Genomic DNA, 19,044 nt, shown 5'->3' with positions numbered 1-19,044 from the left:
CATGCTGGGGTGGATGTCGTGACAAGGATCATTTTAGAATAGAGTGATTGTCAGTTTAAAATTGAATGGCTTGTGTATGTAAACTGGAAGCAAATGGAAATGAATAACTATGGTTTTAGGATGTTGGGATATGGGTTAATTTTTAAATTTAATTTAGTATATATATTTTTTTGGTGCTGTGACTCGGATTGATTTAAAAATAATTTTTTTTAATGTTTTTGAGAGACAGAGACAGCGTGAGCAGGGGAGGAGCAGAGAGTGAGAGGGAGACACAGAATCTGAAGCAGGCTTCAGCTGTCAGCGCAGAGCCCGACACGGGGCTTGAACTCACAAGCTGTGAGATCATGACCCGAACTGAAGTCAGATGCTTAACCGACTGAGCCACCCAGGTGCCCCTACTTTTTTATTTTAAAATGTGCTAGAATTTTTGAAAAAAATTAAAATTAAAGAGAAGTGAATATGGATTTTTGGAGAGTTTTTTAATTAAAAAAATTTTTTTTAATGTTTATTATTTTTGAGAGGAGAGCACGCGTGTGTGAGTGGGCAAGGGGCAGAGAGAGAGAGGGAGACACAGAACCTGAAGCAGGCTTCGCGTTCTGAGCTGTGAGCACAGAGCCAGACGAGGGGCTCGAACCCACGAACTGTGAGATCATGACCTGAGCCTAAGTCAGATGCTCAACCGACTGAGCCACCCAGGTGCCCCAGGAGAGTTTCTTTATGAATTATGAATCTTGGTTGCAAGTGACCAAAAACCCAAACCAAATTGGCTTGAAAAGAGAATACTTTGTCTTAGGTTACTGAAAAGTCTAGGGAAAGCACTGACTTCAGGTATGGCTTTTGTAGTTTAGATGATGTTGATGTTGTTAGCAGGACCTAGTCTCTTTCCTTTTCTGAATTCAGATCTGCTCTCCACTATGTGTTGATTTGATCTTTAGGTTTCATATAGCAGTAGGGTGACTAAAATAGCTCTAGTTGTTGTCTTTCCAGTTCTGGTGTAGTAGAAAGAACTTCTCTTCAATAACTCAAAAGTCCCATGCTTGACTGTCATTGACAAGATTAGCCATGTGTCCATCTTTGATCTAGTTATAGCTAGGGGAATGTGATGCCCTGATTTGCCTGTATCTGGGTGACTAGTATTTGTAGGTTTGGATCAGTATCTCTCCTGCTTTGGACCTCTTTATGTACAGAGGAATAGTCTTCTATGTCTGACTTTTCCTCTAGGTCTAGATTGCTTCTGTTTTAGAATAATCTGGATATCTGAGATTTTGTTAAGTTAGTATTTCTACAACAAATGCAGTCATTACTGAGCTTTGTTAAAGACACAGTTGCAGGTACTTTTGGCAGTTCCTTAGATGAATAAACCTAGTTTTTGTTTTCAAGAAAGTGATGGGTTATTGGTGTATGTTATGCTTCTTTCCATCACAGGTGACAAAGAGATATTTGGATTTCTTTAAGAACTGGATGTTCATTTCACACATCCACATGGTAAAAGGGAGCCTGGAATGCCATAATTAATCCAGGAAAAACAGTTTGGATCCACACCTCAGACAGACTGGAATATATGTAGTTAAGGAACTGGAGGAATCCGTTGAAGCTATAGAGAATATATTTTATTATAGCCTTTTCAGCATGTGAATTTGTCATTTTTCCCCTGCATTAGAGTTTCCTTTCCTCTACTCTCCTCCCTTCCCCTCCCCCTCCTCCCCTCTCCGTCTCCTCTACCCCTTCCTCTCCACTCCTCTCTTCCCTGTCCCCTGTCCCCTCTCCACACAACATGGGCTTGAACTCAGGACCCCGAGATCGGGAATTGCATGCTCTGCCATCTGAGTCAGCCAGGCGCTCCTCTATTGGGTTTTCTTAATGTCTCTTTTGGTCTCTGGTTATACCATTCCTGTTTCATTCATCCCCTGACTTCATCCTTTTCTTTGTATATGCTTTTCCTTACCTTGTGTCATTTCATGTATGCTTTCTGTTAAGTCCTTTTCTCTGGAAATGGCTCAGATTCTCTTCTTGATTCCTACCTATGCAAGTCCCTCCTACTGCTTCCCATTCAGTTGAGAGAGAGAGAGAGTGCATTTGCATCTAAGAGAATCTGTCTGTCATATCTTTTGGGCTAAGCTCTTAGCAAGCTCTTTCCTCCTAGGCTGATGGCCATTCTGCAGGATTGGTAACCTTTTGGGTCAGGTGCATGCCTGTGTGCCAGGGTTGTGTGGAATTTATATGGAGATTAGGAGATAACAGGAAATAAGAGGCCACAATACAGCTCCTTAACATGCAGGGGGCTGTTGGTGGAGCTTTTACCTTAAGGGGGAGCTGTGATTTTGTTGATCAATCTGGCAAGAACTAGATTATTTAGAAGAAGGCCATTGTTTATGTCAGCGAGGGCATCCAGATAGGCTCCATAAAGCACTAGACTTCTAAGAATGAGAAGATTTCTGTAGGAGGAGATTAGGGAGAATGATGTTGATAGACTATGAAGACAGGGAGAAGATGCTATAGTAGTGGAAATTGTAACTACAAAATGTTCAGGTAAAGTATAGGGCATATAAGAAAGATGAATCCAGAATATTGAGGTCTTGTTTATGCTAAAGCTAAGGAGTTTAGGAGGTCATTGTTTAATTGTTTTGAAGTTCTCACTAACCTTAAAATCACTATGAGAATTTACAAATGAATAAAGTTCAGTCTAGAGAAGTGTTGTAATTCATTTCTTGCAGTTAAGATGGTATGACATTTGAATTTGAATTTTGTGACATTAGTATTCTGTTGTTAAATATTTATTTATAAAACTTCCGTGATTTAAAAAAGTTTTGATATAATTCACATACCAAAAAGTTAACCAATTTAAAGTACACAGCCAGTGATTTTTAAGTGTATTCACAGTTGTGTACCCATTCTCACAGTCAATTTTAGAACATTGTCATAACCTCAAAAAGAAGCCTTATTCTCATTAGCAGTTACTTTCTATTTCCCCCAATGTTCCCAGCCCTGGGCAACTACTATTCTACTTTGTATCTGTATAGGTTCATACAATGTGAGGTCCTTTATGATTGAGTTTCATGTATCATAATGTTTTCATGTATTACCATGAAATACATGGTACATATGTACCATGGTACATTACCACACCATACATATACATATATATATATATGTGTGTGTGTGTGTGTGTGTATATATATATATATATATATGTATATATATATATACAGATATACATATGGTTATATTTTGAATTTCATTAATTAAAAATTTGTGGAAATTTGTTTTTTCTCCTGTTATATAAGTACGTACATAATACCCTATTTTGCCTTTTGCTTCACAAAGCCTAAAATATTTATTATCTGGTCCTCTACAGAAGACGTTTGGAGCCCTTGAGTTAAAGCATTATCATTAACTGATAGCTATACAATGTTGGACATCAATGAACTTTTCTAGGTCTTTGTTTCCACATTTATAAAAAAAAGAGGGATTGAAGAAAATCTATATGGTATACCTTCCAAATCTAATATTCCAATAATAATAGTACCTTCTGTATTCACTTCATATGATAATATTTTGAATGAGAGCTTAGGCCAGTTTATAAAGTATGAAGAAATGTTCTACTACCCAAAATATGAAGAAATACTTTATTAATACTTGATCACAGAAGATGAAGTGGTTCTGAGACACCTGGCTATACACATGCAGAGGAATGAAGTTGGACCCCTACCTCATACCATATACAAAAATTAATTTAAAGGGGTGCCTGGGTGGCGCAGTCGGTTAAGCGTCCGACTTCAGCCAGGTCACGATCTCACGGTCTGTGAGTTCGAGCCCCGCATCAGGCTCTGGGCTGATGGCTCGGAGCCTGGAGCCTGTTTCCGATTCTGTGTCTCCCTCTCTCTCTGCCCCTCCCCCGTTCATGCTCTGTCTCTCTCTGTCCCAAAAATAAATAAAAAACGTTGAAAAAAAAAATAAAAAAAAAAAACAAAAAACAAAAAAAAACACAAAAATTAATTTAAAACAGAACAGTGATCTAGGGGTACCTGGCTGGCTCAGTCGGTGGAGCATGAGATTCTTGATCTTGGGGTTGTGAGTTTGAGCCCCATGCTGAGTGTAGAGATTACTTAAAATCTTCAAAACATATATAATCTAAGCATAAGCTTTAAAATTATAAAACTTTTAGAACAGGGAAAATCTTCATGACCTTCGCTTTTGGACCCTATTAAGATACTGAAAAGACAGTCCACAAAATGGGAGAAGATATCTGCAAATCATGTATCTCATAGTGGATTAATACCCAGAATATATAAAGAATTCTTACAGCTCAACAACAGCCAAAAAAGCCAATTCAAAAATCGGGAAAGGATTTGAATAGACATTTCACCAAAGCAGATATACAAATGGTCAATAAAAGCAAATGGAAATATGCTCAAAGTCATCAGTGATTAGGGAAGTGCAAATCAAAACCCTAATAAGATACCACTTCACTCACACTAATATGGCCATAATCAAAAAGACAGCTACTAACAAGCATATATAAGTATTATCATATGGTATTTGTCTATCTGACTGATTAAAGTAATGTGCTGAAGTTTATCCATGTTATTGCAAATAGCAGGATTTCTTTCTTTTTTTTAATGGCTGAATAGTATTCATACACACAAGTATATAGTCTACACATACACACCCAAGTATGTATCACATTTTCTTTATCCATTCATCTGTTGATGAACACTTGGGTTGTTCCGTATCATGTATATTATAAATAATGCTGCAGTGAACATGGGGTGCAGATGCATACCTAGAAATGTATATGTATATGGAAATGGAATTACAGAATCATATGGTAGTTCTGTTTTCAGTTTAAGGAACCTCCATACTGTTATCCATAGTAGCTGTGTCAATTTGTAGTCCCACTAGTAGTGCACAAGAGTTCCTTTTTCTCCACGTTTTTGGTGGCGTTTGTTATCTCTTGTCTTTGTGATGATAATCATTCTAACAGATGTGTGGCATGGGAATGGACATCTTGCATGTTATTTTAACTCGACAGCATGGTATATGTATATAGTTTGACATTACTGGTGATTTAAATCATGTTAATTTTCATTGAAAGGACTTTGTTGCAGTACAAGTTTTGTAGGTAATCACTTTTGATATTAGGTTGAATTTATTGAGAAACATTATCAAGTCTATAGGAAAAGTTACTTTTTTTAAATGACTTTGAGAAGAGCTGCATTTTTAATTTTTTGTAATGTGTATTTATTTTTGAAGGAGAGAGAGACAGCATGAGCAGGGGAGGGGTAGAGAGAGGGAGACACAGAATTCAAAATGGGCTCCAGGGTCTGAGCTGTCAGCATAGACCCTGATGCGGGGTTCAAACTCATGAATCATGAGATCATGACCTGAGCCAAAGTTCAATGCTTAACCGACTGAGCCACCCAAGTGCCCCAGGAAAAGTTAATTTTTAAAGCTGTTTTGGAGTTAAGTAATAGTAATTAAGGGTAGTTCTTCTCATTCAGAAAAATTTCAGCTAGAAAAAATTGCAGTAAAGCTTAACCACTGCTAAGCCTGCCAACTTCTTAATGGTAAGGCAATTGGGATATTCATCTACTTCTGACAAAAATTCATGGTATAAAGGACAGTTAAGTCCATGAGAACAAAGTTAACTGTTTCCTCACCAGCGTTAACTATTGATACTACTGGTTGAGTAACACGTGATAGGTGTTTTCTGCAGACTGTTTTCTGGTGAATATTGCAGTGAATAACTGTAGGCTTTAAACACCCTAAATTTTCATGAGCTTTGTAAATTTTTCCAGTTAAGACTTTTTTCTGCCCACATGTATTTTTACCACCATCAGTTGTAATTCATCTTAGCTGATTCTACTTCAGGTTGTACTGAATTAGTGTTGTCCCAGAATCTTTGAAAATATTCTTGCCTATTGTTGTTCCATGCAGATTTTTCATACAAGCTAATTGTAATTACTTAGTTACTTCAATTAATTACTGTATTAACATCTCAAATAAATGATAATAACTGAGAAGTATTGGTAACTTTTGTTGATTCATCAAGAACCAAGGTAACACTCAAAATCATTTGCCTTGAGATAGTGTGATTACTTATTTATTTATTTATAAATTACTATAAATAAATAATCAATCTCTACACCCAATGTGGGGCTTGAACTCACAATCCTAAGATCAAGAGTTGGATGCTTTACTGACTGAGCCAGCCAGGTGCCCTGTTTCTTAATCTATAGAATTTTTTTTTATTCTTTTTTTTTATGTTTTTATTTGTTTTTGGCAGAGAGCCAGCGAGCGTGAGCTGGGGAGGGGCAGAGAGAGAAGGAGACACAGAATCCGAAGCAGGCTCCAGGCTCCGAGCTGTCAATACAGAGCCCGATGTGGGGCTCAAACCCATGAACCATGAGATCATGACCTGGGCCAAAGTTGGACGCCTAACCGACTGAGCCACCCAGGCGCCCCTAGAGTATATATATATATTTTTTTACTGACACAGCTACCACTGTCTTCAACTCTTAGAGCTATTATTCTTGCCAAAAGGCTTGTAATCTTAAATAAATTTATTTTTATAGATGCATTTCTTTGGCTGCTACAAACATGATTTAATTAACTCACTGTTGATATAAGATGCTTTCCTTGTTTGGCTAACAAATGAGCCACTCAGAAGTTTACTTTGATTGCATCTTCATTTTTATTTTTGTGAAGAAATTCAGCTGTGATGAGATCTACTATTTAAATTTTCTAATTTTTCTGACTGTGTTTTCCTGTGAGTTGGAAATATTGTGCTGAGTGCTTAGTCTGGTAATGTTGATGTAGATAGATTATATTCTCAGCACAGCTGTGGTGGCATTGCATGATAAACATAATGCTTTGCTATCTAATTTGATAATAGAATTATCTGTACTTCATTGTATTATGATATTTGAAGCTCACTTTTTATCTTGTTTTGACATGAAGGGTATGCTCTAGTAATGAAAAAATGGGGGCGCCTGGGTGGTTCAGTTGGTTGAGCGTCCTACTCATGATTTCTGCCTGGGTAATGATCTCATGGTTAATGGGTTCAAGCCCAGTGTTGAGCTCTGTGCTGACAGTGTGGAGCCTGCTTGGGATTTCTCTTTCTCCCTGTTTCTCTTTTCCTCCCCCCTGCTCATGCGCATGAGCATGTGCTCTCTCTCTTGAGCGAGCTCTGTCTGTAAATAAACATTAAAAAAAAATGTATGGGGGCGCCTGCGTGCCTCAGTCGGTTGAGTGTCTGACTTCGGCTCAGGTCATGATCTCGGGGTCTGTGAGTTTGAGCCCCGCGTTGGGCTCTCTGCTGACAGCTCAGAGCCTGGAGCCTGCTTCAGATTCTGTGTCTCTCTTTCTCTCTGCCCCTCCCCCACTCATGCTGTGTGTGTGTGTGTGTGTGTGTGTGTGTGTGTGTGTGTGTGTCTCTCTCTCTCTCTCTCTCTCTCTCTCTCTCTGTCAAAAATAAATAAACATTAAAAAAAATGTATGGCAGTAAGTATAGTGCTTGGGAAGCTTTCAAGTTATAACTTCCATCACTGTTATTTCTAGTAGTGTTCTGAGCAGCAGCACAAAACCATTAGAATGCCATATATGGTTTTGTAAATACAGAAGTTTGGCCTTGTAAAAGCAGCAAAGACAATATGTAAATAAATAAATGTGGCAATGTTTTAATAAAACTTTATTTATGGACACTTAAAATTGAATTATGGGGCGCCTAGGTGGATCAGTTAGTTAAGTGATTTCTGCTAAGGTCATGGTCTCACAGTTTGTGAGTTCAAACCCCACATTGGGCTCTGTGCTGACAGCTCAGAACCTGGAGCCTGCTTCCGATTCTGTGTCTCCCTCTCTCTGCCCCTCCCCTGCTGGACTCTATCTCTCAAAAATAAATAAACATTAAAACTTTTTTTTAAGTAAAAAAAATTGAATTATAACTCACATTATGAAACATTCTTTTGATTTCTTTACAACCATTTAAAAATGTAAAAACATTCTTAGCTCATAGACTGAACAAAAACAGGCTCTTGTTGGCCTGTGGGCTGTAACAGTTTGCCAACTTCTCCCTTAACCCAAAAGAATAAGTTTAATGGGAGGAAAATCATGCTGATGGAGTTAGGTCTCTGAGAGAAATAAATCATTCTTATCTTATTGACAATCCTTAAATCATACCATTTCAACTGGTTTATGTCAGGATTGATATCTCCTTAGAAGAGAAAAAAGAAAAGATGAAGAGATTAATAAGAGTTTATGTAGTTTAGTTTTTACTTATTTAAGAAAAGACTTGTACAATTTTGTGTTCTTAAATTTTAATTTTAAATTTTATTTTATTATTTTTTTAATGTTTAGTTTTGAGAGAGAGAGAGAGCATGCAAGCTGGACAGGGGCAGAGACAGAGGGAGACACAGAATCCAAAGCAGGTTCCAGGCTCTGAGTTGTCAGCAGGGAGCTCAATGCGGGGTTCAAACCCACAAACTGGGAGATCATGACCTGAGCCAAAGTCATATACTTAACCCTGTGCCACCCAGGTGCCTCTGTGTTGTTTTTTTTAATGTTTATTAATTTTTTAGAGCGGGGAAGAGAGATAGCAAGTCAGGGAGGGGCAGAGAGAGAGGGAGACAGAGGATCCAAAGCAGGCTCCTCACTGACAGCAGCGAGCCCTATGTGGGGCTGGAACTCACAAACCACGAGATTATGACTTGAACCAAAGTTGGCTTCTTTACTGACTGAGCCACCCCAGGTGCCCCACAATTTTGTGTTTTTTGTTCTTGCTTCACCTCTTAGATTTCTGAGTTTCTAATCGTAGGCTTTTTTATGTGAAAATATTATACGAATAGGAATTTTCTTTCCCCATAAGAAAAATGTTTTAAGATTTTTGACTTACTAGTAAATGTAGAATAAATTTAAAAAATGGGATGTACTTATCTTAGTTTTATTTGTAATTTTAATTTTGACTGATTTTGCACAAGATAGAAAATGAGTAAGTCTTTATATTTGTAACTTTCAGTTTCTACAATTCTTAACAAATTATGAGGTTGTAGAAACTTCAATAGAGTGGTATGAAATTGTAAGTAGATGGAGTTTATCCCCAGGGATGATTTAGAAAAACTAGGTATACTCTTATTATAGGTATCGTACAAAATCCTTTATGAGGATTGGGTGAAAACCAAATAATACTTTGTTCCTTCTTATTGTGTGCAAGTGTGTGGTAGTGATTGTTCATTCTTTTCAAAAAAATTTTTTAAATGTTTTTATTTTTGAGAGAGAGAGAGCGCGCACACGCGCTTGAGCATGAGTTGGGGAGGGGCAGAGAGAGAGGGAGACACAGGATTGGAAGCAGGCTCCAGGCACCGAACTGTCAGCACAGAGCCTGATGCAGGGCTCGAACTCCCAAACCATGAGATCATGACCTGAGCTGAAGTCGGACACTCAACCCACTGAACCACCCAGGCACCCTTTTAAAAAAATTCTTTTAATGTTTATTCATTTTTGAGAGACAGAGCACGATCAGGGGAGGGGCACAGAGAGAAAGGGAGACACAGGCTCCAGACTCTGAGCTGTCAGCACAGAATGTGATGCAGGGCTCGAACTCAAGAACTGTGAGATCATGACCTGAGCCAAAGCCAGGTGCTTAACCTACTGAGCCACCCAAGTGCCCTGGTTGTTCATTCTTTATTGTTAATTTTTAAAAATGTATTTTTGATAGACTATTACTAGCTTCACTGTTAGAGGTGCATTAGATTAATCAACGCCTTGGAAAGATAAGAATCAGTACAAATGTGAGTTTATGTTTTGATGAAGTTAGCTGTATAAATGAAAGTGATTTTTGATTATTTTACTGATTTTTTTGGTAATAAACTTAGCAATTATATGGATTTCCTATTTTCTTGATTTTCTTAAAAGATATTTTATCTAAATTAAAAAACAAATTTTTAATGTTTATTTTTGAGACAGAGAGAGAGCATGAGCTGGGGAGGGGGATAGAGAGGGAGACAAAGAATCTGAAGCAGGTTCCAGGCTCTGAGCTGTCAGCACAGAGCCCAGTGTGAGGCTCGAACTCATCAACCGCAAAATCATGCCCTGAGCCGAATCGGACCCTCAACTGACTGAGCCACCCAGGTGCCCCTTATCTAAATTTTTAGTATTTTATGTTTTTATTTATTTAGTTCTCTTTATTCATAAAGAATATTTATTGCTGAAAGATGAGGCACCCTGCTGGTTTGATTGGTGGAGCATATGACTCTTGGTCTTGGGGTTGTAAGTTCACACCCTAAATTGGGCATAGAGTTAACTTAAAAAAATAAAATCTTTTTTTTTTTTAAAGAATATTTATTGCTGATAGAACTTTAAGATTATATCTAATTCATGGAAGTTTAGCAACTGAATTATTACAGGGTCCTGGTTTTTAACCAGTTGGAATTACTTTGTAAATAACTATTTCTGAAGAATTTTATATACAGGATGTTTTCTGGATAGTTTATTGTTAATGGCTTTAAACCTTTGTGAATAAAACCTTTTTCCCCCCAATTGTGCCTGTCTATTGTTAATTTTTTTTCATCATGATAAGTGTACTCTGTAATCCCATCTCCTATTTCCCCATACCCCCATCCACCTCCCCTCTGTTTAACCATCCATTTGTTCTCTATAGTTAAGAGTCTCTTTCTTAGTTTGTGTCTCTTTTTTTTTTGCCTTTTGCTTGTTTGCTGTGTTTCTTAAATTTCACATATGAGTGTGTTCATGGGGCATATGTCTTTCTCTGACTTCTTTTGCTCAGCATTATACTCTCTATCTCTGTTCATGTTGTTGCCAATGCCAAAGTTTAATTCTATTTTATGGTTGAATAATATTCCATTACTATATATACCACATTTTTATCCACTCCTCCCTTGATAGATGCTTGGGCTCCTTCCATAGTTTGCCCATTGTAAATAATGCCACAATAAACATTAAGGGTGCCTGTATTCATTTGAATTAGTGTTTGTATATTCTTTAGGTAAATACACCCCTTAGTGAGATTACTGGATCATAGGGTAGTTCTCTTTTTAGTTTCTTGGGGAAACTCCATATTACTTTCCACAATGGCCACACCAATTTGCATTCCCACCAATAGTGCAATAGTTCCTTTTTCCCCACATTGTCTTCAACACTTGTTGTTTCTTGTGTTTTTTGATTTTAGCCATTCTGACAGGTATGAGGTGATCTCTCACTGTAATTTGAATTTGCATTTCCCTGATGATGAGTGATATTGAGCATCTTTTCATGTGTCTGTTAGCAATCTATATATTAAAAGACTTTTTTGGGGGGAGAGATCAAACCATTTTATTGAGGGGCTTTGGAAAAAGTTTGAAGGGGAGGAGGACAGTGACGTTCGATGTCCTCTGCCTGGCTGGCATCTTTCCAGCTATCTATTTAGAGAGTGTGTATAAGTGGAGGAGGGGGAGACAGAGAGAGAGAGAGAGAGAGCGAGAGTGAGAACGAGCCTGATGCTGGGCTTGATCCCATGACCCTGGGATCATGACCTGAGCCCAAATCAAGAGTCAGATGCTCAACTAAGTGAGCTACCCAGGAACCCCAAGACATTTTAAGTTTAAGTGGAGAATGGAGAAAACAACTTTAATTTTCAGGATGAATTTAAAAGACTTAAATTTAGGGTTTTGTGACAATTTTTATAAATTGTTATATATAAGTGTCTTGGTTATTGTAGAAAAATATTTAAATATATGTACATCATATGATGCAAGTAAAAGACACAGTTTTTGCTCTGTACATCAACTTAGAGTGGTTAATTAATTTTTAATTAATAAATTAAAAAATTTATTTTTTGATAGAATAAGCAGGGGTGGGGCAGAGAGAGGGGGGGAGAGAATCCCGAGAATCCCGAGCAGGCTGCACACTGTCAGTACAGAGCCTGATGGGCTCAAACTCAAGAACTGTGAGATCATGACCTGAGCAGAAATCAAGAGTTGGACGCTTAACCTACTGAGCCACCCAGGCTGCCCTGGAGTAGTGAGTTTTGAAGACTCAACTTTCTTTTCTTTTTTCTTTTTCTTTGTTTTAATGTTTGTTTATTTTTGAGAGACTACAAGTGGGAAGGGGCAGAGAGAAGGGGACAGAGGATACGAAGCAGGCTCTGTGCTGACAGCAGCGAGTCCGATGTGGGGCTGGAAGTCACGAACTGTGAGATCATGACCTTAGCCAAAGTCTGATGCTCAACCAACTGAGACACCCAGGCACCCCTAGAGTGGTGATTTTTGACGAATCTTGACTTTTCAATCTGTTGTGCTAAGTTTTCTAGTGCAAAATCTTTCTTGAGACTAATTCTTTTTTTTTTGTTTTGTTTTGTTTTTGTATTTATTTTTGTGAGAGTACAATGGGGAGGGGGCAGGGGAGGGGACAGAGGATCTTAAGCCTGCTCTGTGCTGACAGGCTGATAGCATCGAGACTGATGTGGGGCTTGAACTCACAAACCATGAGATCACCACCTGAGACTCACCCGACTGAGCCATCCAGGTGCCCCTTAGACTGATCTTTTTAAAAGTTTATTTTATGTAGTTGCTTTAAAAATACAGTACGTGACTAATATTTTTAAAGTTATAAGTTAATTTGTTAAGAATTAAACAAGGGCACTTGGGTGGCTCAGTCAGTTAAATGTCTGATTTCATTCAGCTCAGGTCATGATCTTGTGGTCTGTGGGTTTGAGCCCCTCATTGGGTTCTGTGCTGACAGCTCGGAGCTTGGAGCCTGCTTCAGATTCTCTCTGAGACCCCCCACCCCACTTGTGCTCTGTCTCTCTCAAAAATAAACATTAAAAAAAATTTTTTTTAAAGAATTAAACAATGGATAGAATACCTGGGTGGCACAGTTAAGTGACTGATTCTTGAATTTGGCTTAGGTCATGATCCCAGGATTGTGGGATCGAGCCCACGTGGGGTCCATGCTGAGGGTGCAGCCTGCTTAAGATTCTCTCTCTTAAAAAAAAAAAACAAAAATTGAACAATGGCTAACAGTTATTGGGGGCATCTAGCTGGCTTCGTCAGTAGAGTATGCAACTCTTGATTTTGGTTGCCTTGTGTTGGGTATAGAAATTACTAAAAAATAAATAAACTTAAAAAAAGCAACAATGGCTAAGTTATAGAATGAATGTTCTGTGTGGCACACGTACCTTGCTCTCTGCTTTAAATTGATTTACACTTTATTTAATCCTCTTAATAGGTCTTTGATGTAGGAACTGTTGTGTTATTTCCATTTTAAATATGATAAAACTGGGCACCTGGCTGGCTCAGTGAGAAGAACATGCAACTCTTCATCTCAGGGTTGTAGGTTTGAGCCCCACGTTGGGTATAGAAATTACTTAAAATCCTTAAATAGTTTTTTTTAATGTTTATTTATTTTTTGAGAGAGAGACAGAGACAGAGTGTGAGTGAGGGAGGGGGCAGAAAGAGAAGGAGACAGAATCCGAAGCAGGCTCCAGGCTCTGAGCTGTCAGCACAGAGCCTGATGTGGGGCTCGAACTCAAGAACAAGATCATGACCTCAGCTGAAGTTGGATGCCTAACTGACTGAGCCAGCCAGGCACGCCTAAGTAGTTTTTTTTTCAAATGTTTATTTATTTTTGAGAGGATTACTTCCAATCTTTAAAAGAAAATAAAGATGAGAGTTGCGTTGGTGGCTCAATTGGTTGAGTGTCTGATTTTGGCTCAGGTCATGATCACAAGGTTCATGGGTTCAAACCCCATGTCGGGCTTTGCGCAGGCAGCTTCCAGTCTGCTTTGGATTCTCTATCTCCCTCTTTCTGCCCCTCCCCCACTTGCACATGCTCCTGCTTTCTCTCTCTCTCTCAAAAATACACATTAAAACAAAAAGATGCAAAACTGAGGCACCAGTAAATTAAGGAATTTGCTTAAGTCACACAATCAGGAGTGGTAGAATTGGGATTCACTGGGACTCCAGAATCTTTGTTCTTAACCACTTCATGGAACTGCTTTGGTGTGTCTGCTGTTATCCTTCTTTTTAAAGCTTTAATCCCTTAAAATGTGCATTTCAGAAATCCTACTCAGAGAAATACCGTTACTCTTTGGAGTCTTGGTGTTTCTTCTGTTATTATTGCTCAACCTTATCTGTCTACCCTCCCATAACTTCTCCTCTTTTTCCAGTAGTGAGAATTAGTATAGATCAAGGGTAAATAAAACTAGTGAAATAGGGAAGCCAGGGGTCGTATTAGTTTTGGCTCTTGAGGAAAAAAGTATAAAAAGTTTTACATATATATAATTACTGAAAACATTAACTTAAAGATAAATGTCTAATTATCAGAGACACTTCCAAACAACTAACAAGCAGAAACAAAAGGCCAGGACCCTTAAATAACCTACCTTTTATAAACACCAATCTTTTCTCCCCTGTTGTTAGGTGGTGAACATTTTAGCAAGTTAGTGTCATATTGTGTCATTCCAGGTTACTGGAAAATTACTTCAGTAATCTGTGTGTGTACATTGGTTAGGGTTGTATTTTTCACGTTGAATCAAAAAAGTTTGAGAGGGACGCCTGGGTGGCGCAGTCGGTTAAGCGTCCGACTTCAGCCAGGTCACGATCTCACGGTCCGGGAGTTCGAGCCCCGCATCAGGCTCTGGGCTGATGGCTCAGAGCCTGGAGCCTGTTTCCGATTCTGTGTCTCCCTCTCTCTCTGGCCCTCCCCCGTTCATGCTCTGTCTCTCTCTGTCCCAAAAATAAATAAACGTTGAAAAAAAAAAAGTTTGAGAAATACGTTTATAGTGTATATAATACCAAATTTATTTTTTAATTTTCTGAGTTCCGTGCAGACTCTCTTCCTGTACACTTTAGTTCTTTAGGTTTGTTAATCTCATTTGATGAACTTCAGGTAAAAATATTTTGATGTTCTCCAGATTTACTTTTTTGCTAGCCCCTCTTCTCTTTCAGCTCTGATGGTTCTTATTTATTTATTTATTTATTTATTTATTTAAAAAAAAAATTTTTTTTTAACGTTTATTTATTTTTGGGACAGAGAGAGACAGAGCATGAACGGGGGAGGGCCAGAGAGAGAGGGAGACACAGAATCGGAAACAGGCTCCAGGCTCTGAGCCATCAGCCCAGAGCCTGACGCGGGGCTCGAACTCATGGACCGCGAGATCGTGACCTGAGCTGAAGTCGGCCACTTAACCGACTGGGCCACCCAGGCGCCCCTCAGCTCTGATGGTTCTTAACTGTTTTTGGGGGGAGATCATACACTCCTTTGAAAATCTTATAAATCTTAATGGACTCGCTCTAGAAAATTGCTACCATACATACGTTACACAAAATTCTCACAATTTTGGGAGTTTTATAAGACATCCTCCCCTAAGATCATTTATGGATTGATTAGAGTGCCATCTCCAGATGAGCTCTCTGAACAATTTAATATAATTCTTCCAAATACATCAATGATTTCCTAGTCTTTATCTTCATATGTGTCTCTCCAGAGCACTAGACCCTGATATCCATTTACTTACTGGTAATCTGGATGTCCTCTTGCATACTCTAATTTGTTCATGGGCTATTTTTATGTACTTATTTTTTACTGAAGTTTAGTTGATACACAATGTTACATTAGTTTCAGGTGTACAACCTAGTGATTGGACAAGTTTATACATTATGCTCTGCTCACAAGTGAGCACCAACTGTAGTCATATAATTCTATTATAATACCATTGAGTATGTACTGTATGCCATACCTTTTATTCTGGTGACTGATTCCATAACAGTAAGGAACAGTTATTCCATAACTCCAAACCTGTCTTTCTCATTCTGCACTATTCTAGTTTTATTTATTTTTATTTGAGAGAGAACATGAGCAGGAGAGAGAAAGAGAAAAATCGTAAGCAGTCTCCAATGGAGGGTTCATTGCCATGAACCTGGGATCATGACTTGAGCCCAAATCAAGAGTCAGACACTCAACTGATTGAGCGACCCAGGCCCCCACTACTTTTTATTTTAATCCATGAAACTATGTGTAGTTCCCTTGAACACATTCTTATTCTTTGAGACATTCTTTCCTCCTTAGCTTCTGTGAGGCTACTCTCACCTATTTTTTTCTTATTTCTGTAACATCTTCTCTTCCTCCTCCCTTGATTCTACTTAAAAAAATTTTTTTTGTTGTTAATGTTGGGAGCGCCTGGGTGGCTTGGTTGGTTAAGTGTTGGACTTCAGCTCAGGTCGTGATCTCACGGTTTGTGAGTTTGAGCCCCGTGTCGGGCTCTTTGCTGACAGTTCAGAGCCTAGAGCCTGCTTTGGATTCTGTGTCTCCCTCTGTCTCTGCCCCTGCCCCGCTTGCTCTCTCTCTCTCTCTCTCTGTCTCTCTCTCTCTGTCAAAAGTAAACATTAAACATAAACATTAAAAGAAAATGTTTATTTTTGAGAGAGAGAGTGAGCGAGCAGGGGAGGGATAGAGAGAGAGAGAGAGAGAGAGAGAGAGAGAGAGAGTCCAAAACAGGCTCCATGTCTTGAGCTGTCAGCACAGAGCAGATGCGGGGCTCGAACTCACAAACCTTGAGATCATGACCTGAGCCAAAGTCAGATGGGTAACCGATTAAGCCACCCAGGTGCCCCCTCTTTGATTCTGCTTATACTGCTTATCCTCTAAATGTTTATTTTCCCAGGAATCTGACCTTAACCCTTTGAGCTTTTTTCACTATATACATTTTGGACGAACTTTTCCAAATCCCTGGCTTCACTTACTCCCTAAAACTTTGTATATAACTAAAGTTCACACCTTTACTATCAAATACCTATTAGACGTTTCCACTCAGATCAGTGGTTCCTAAATACTTGGGGGATTACATATCTCTTTAAGAATTGGATTAAAGAGGGGCTTCTGGGTGGCTCATTCAGTTAAGCATCCAACTTCGGCTCAGGTCTTGATCTCTCTGTTCCCCAGTCAAGCCCCACGTCAGGCTCTGTGCTGACAGCTCAGAGTTTGGAGCCTGTTTCAGATTCTGTGTCTCCCTCTCTCTCTGCCCCTCCTGACTTATACTCGGTCTCTCTCTCTCTCTCTCAAATAAATAAACATTAAAAAAAAATTAAAGGGGCGCCTGGGTGGCGCAGTCGGTTAAGTGTCCGACTTCATCCAGGTCACGATCTCGCGGTCCGGGAGTTCGAGCCCCGCATCAGGCTCTTGGCTGATGGCTCAGAGCCTGGAGCCTGTTTCCGATTCTGTGTCTCCCTCTCTCTCTGGCCCTCTCCCGTTCATGCTCTGTCTCTCTCTGTCCCAAAAATAAATAAACGTTGAAAAAAAAATTAAAAAAAAAATTAAAAAGAATTAGATTAAAGATAGATCTTTCTCCCCAGAGAAGTACACACGTACCCCAAATTTTGCATACCAGTTTGGGATGTTCATATCCCTCGCCAGAGCTCCTCCTTGGACTCTGTAGATATCTGTCGTCTCCTAATTAATTTTTAGAAATGTTTGTTTATTTTTGAGAGAAAGATGAAGTGTGAGCAGGAGAGGAGCAGAGAGAGGGAGATACAGAATTCAAAACAGGCTTCAGGCTCAGAGCTGTCAGTACATAGTCGGATGTGGGGCTGGGAATCCTGAGCCAGGAGATCATGACCTGAGCTGAAGTCGGGCGCATAACAGACTGAGCCACTCAGGTGCTCCTGTGGTCTTCTAATTAAGTTGTGACCTAAGATGGTCCTAAGCTGCCTTAAATTCAGCATGTCCAACATTGACACAATCATCATTGCCTCTAACTCATTTTATTCTTACCCTCTCACATATGCCTCTAAATATAATCATTTGGCTTTTAATTATGTACTAATTTATTCATTCTGCAAATATGTGAATGCTTTATATCTAACACAGGGTCTAAGTATATAGCATTTTTTATTTTTTAATTTTATTTTTTATTTTTAAAAATTTACATCCAAATTAGCATATAGTGCAACAATGATTTCAGGAGTAGATTCCTTAATGCCCTTTACCCATTTAGCCCATTACCCCCCCACAACCCCTCTAGTAACCCTCAGTTTGTTCTCCATATTTATGTGTCTCTTCTGTTTTGTCCCCCTCCCTGTTTTTATATTATTTTTGTTTCCCTTCTCTTATGTTCATCTGTTTTGTCTCTTAAAGTCCTCATATGAGTGAAGTCATATGATATTTGTCCTTCTCTGACTGACTCATTTTGCTTAGCATAATACCCTCCAGTTCCATCCACGTAGTTGCAAATGGCAAGATTGCATTCTTTTTGATTGCCGAGTAATACTCCATTGTATATATATATACCACATCTTCTTATCCATTCATCCATCGATGGACATTTGGGCTCTTTCCATACTTTGACTATTGTTGATAGTGCTGCTATCAACATGGGGGTGCATGTGTCCCTTCGAAACAGCACACCTGTATCCCGTGGATAAATGCCTAGTAGTGCAATTGCTGGGTCATAGGGTAGTTATATTTTTAGTTTTTTTGAGGAACCTCCATACTGTTTTCCAGAGTGGCTGCACCAGCTTATGTTCCCCTGAGTATATAGTGTTGAACAAAACAGACATAATCTGTTTTCTCAAAGCTTACTCTATAGCCTAGTGATTAAAATCATGAACTTTCGGGGATGCCTGAATGGCTCAGTCGGTTGGGCATACGACTCTTGATTTTGGCTTGGGTTACGATCCCAGGGTCATGGGATCAAGCCCTGAGTTTGGCTCTGCGCTGAGCATGGAGCCTGCTTGAGATTCTTTCTCTCTTTCCCTCTGTCCCTCTCCCTTGCCCATATGTTCTTTCTAAATTAAAAAAAATAAAAGCGTGAACTTTGGGTTCAAACTATGACTCCTTAGTGCTTTATGACTAACAGTAAATTATTTAATCTGTCTATACCTCAGTTTTATCTCTGAAATTAGGATAATAGTAGTGCCTACTTCATTGGTTGTTAGTATTAAATGATTTAATATGTGTAAAATGCACAGTAAATGTTAGCTTTTATTATTTGTGGAGGAGATAGACATTAAATGATCCTAAATATATATATTGATGAAGGTCCTGAAGTAACAGAAC

The 19,044-nt window shown here is 38.9% G+C and overlaps 1 protein-coding gene across 2 annotated transcripts in view; it reads left to right on the top strand.

The window, feature by feature from the left end:
* The window catches only part of MGA (MAX dimerization protein MGA), a 170,331-nt gene that overhangs the window by 36,848 nt on the left and 114,439 nt on the right, over positions 1-19,044 (top strand). The window lies entirely within an intron of this gene.

Source organism: Prionailurus viverrinus, chromosome B3 (assembly GCF_022837055.1).
Source record: "Prionailurus viverrinus isolate Anna chromosome B3, UM_Priviv_1.0, whole genome shotgun sequence".
In the NCBI taxonomy this organism is placed as follows: Eukaryota; Metazoa; Chordata; class Mammalia; order Carnivora; family Felidae; genus Prionailurus; species Prionailurus viverrinus.
This window is presented reverse-complemented; position numbering and strand designations above follow the sequence as displayed.